Raw genomic sequence first — 1,877 nt, 5'->3', positions numbered from 1 at the left:
TATTCTGTACACTAGACTATCTCGAAGTTGATGTCTAACTTTGAAATACACTGGATATTGGAGTGCAATGTGAAACACAATAATGATCCCGATTTTTGGTTGCATGTTCAACTTCACTGTGTCTTTTGAAGAAGGGTGCCTTTAGCACGAAAGCCTAATGTGATGGCTTTGGAGGGGCTGTCATCAGAACCTCAATGACAACATAAAGTGTGGGAGCTGTACAACACTAGGCCGTCTACTCCTTTCCTAGGTTGCATATATCGACCATCTGAAGTCCCATAATCCTATCGATCCAGTGGAAGTTACAACTTTCTCTGTCATACTTCAGATCAGCAGTGGAACTGAATAGTCATCTGAGAGGTCATGGAAGGAATGTCAGAAATGATATTGAAAGCAAGTTCAGAGAGACGGCAATCGTCTTTGAAGATGGAGCACTCACCACATATGTATATGAGTGTTTTACTTTGTCATTGTAGCTCGGTCATGTTGGAGCAACCGCCTTAAAGAATTTTCGATTGAACAAATCAAATCCAGTACTTCTTCTATTCTATCGGTCTCTTATCAAACTGCTATGTTGCAAGGATGTAAACAAACCAACAATGGTCATCAAAGAGTAGTAGGACACACACACACACACAACGCTATAGTAGAAGACACTTGCCCAAAATGCCACACAGTGGGGCTGAACCCGGAACAATGAGGTTGGGATGCAGACTTCGTACCGCACAACCACTTCTGCACCCATATTTACTGCTTATAATTTAGACAGTTTCTATCAATAATTTAGTTTCTGTGGGTGAGTTAAATATAACAAAAAGCTCAAACTAAAACAAAAGTGATTGCCTAAAAGCAAACACCCATAACAAAATTTAAAAAATGTTTCGTGGCAGCCTCCGGATGCCGAAACCCGGGATTGAACCGGGGACCTTTAGATCTTCAGTCTAACGCTCTCCCAACTGAGCTATTTCGGCTGCCAAAATTGCATGATAAAATTTAACATTTTGTACTCATCTGAGAAATAATGTTGCTGTACGCAAAAATGTGTGTGGATATACGTGTGTATAAAATTGTAGGTAGATATATTTTCTGTCTTTTCAATTCATTTCGTGTTCATCAGGTTGTTTCGACCAGAATATTGCTGCAGCTCCATTTCCCACCGTGTCTGCAACAGATATATGTCTCTCTTCATAAAAACCAGAAAAATATTGATATTAATAACACTTGTTGATTGTGATATCGTTGTCTCGATATGTTTGATCAGTTTATTTCGATTTGTATTAGTCTTAATTATTAGATGGATAAATAATTAGTTGGTCGTTTGAAATTAACCAGAATTCCCCGCATTTTTAATGTGAATAATAAATATTTGACCTGATTTAATGAAATAATGAAGGAATATAGTGGGAGGAGGAGGAGGAGGAGGAGAGACGTGAATGAGAGAAGCAAAAAGAGAGAAACTGAGAGGAGAAAAGCAGAGAGGAAGAAAGAGGAGGAGTAAGAGAGAGAGAAAAAAAAACAGATAGACAAGAGACAAAGAAGGAGAGAGGAAGAATAAGTGGAATGAGAAAGAAAAGAAGAGAGCGATGGAAAGAAAGCAAGAAGATGGCGGAGGAGAAGCGGGGATGGGTCATCTATCCAAGGGACATAACTCTTGAATGTGAGTTGCTTTTTTTAACCTAAATATTTTTTTAAACTAATTAAAAATTGTTTTAAGGTCTATATTTATGGTTGTTTAAAATATTATTTAACGGAAACAAATTGTTAATTACTGACTGTTCTTTTTAGAACAAACAGTTCTGCTAACCAACAAGTTAAATTACCAGACACACCTTGTGTGTGTGTGTGTGTGTGTCTGAGTACGCATATTTATGTTTGTG

The 1,877-nt window shown here is 37.7% G+C and overlaps 1 non-coding gene across 1 annotated transcript; it reads right to left on the bottom strand.

The window, feature by feature from the left end:
• Nucleotides 1-898: 898 nt before the first annotated feature.
• On the bottom strand, nucleotides 899-971 carry Trnaf-gaa (transfer RNA phenylalanine (anticodon GAA)). Its single transcript has one exon. It is a non-coding gene; the product is annotated as a tRNA-Phe (tRNA).
• Between the last annotated feature and the right edge of the window lie 906 nt (nucleotides 972-1,877).

This window comes from Octopus bimaculoides, chromosome 1 (genome assembly GCF_001194135.2).
Source record: "Octopus bimaculoides isolate UCB-OBI-ISO-001 chromosome 1, ASM119413v2, whole genome shotgun sequence".
NCBI classification, from domain to species: domain Eukaryota; kingdom Metazoa; phylum Mollusca; class Cephalopoda; order Octopoda; family Octopodidae; genus Octopus; species Octopus bimaculoides.
Note: the sequence above shows the minus strand (reverse complement) of the source record. Positions and strands in the feature narration are given on the sequence as shown.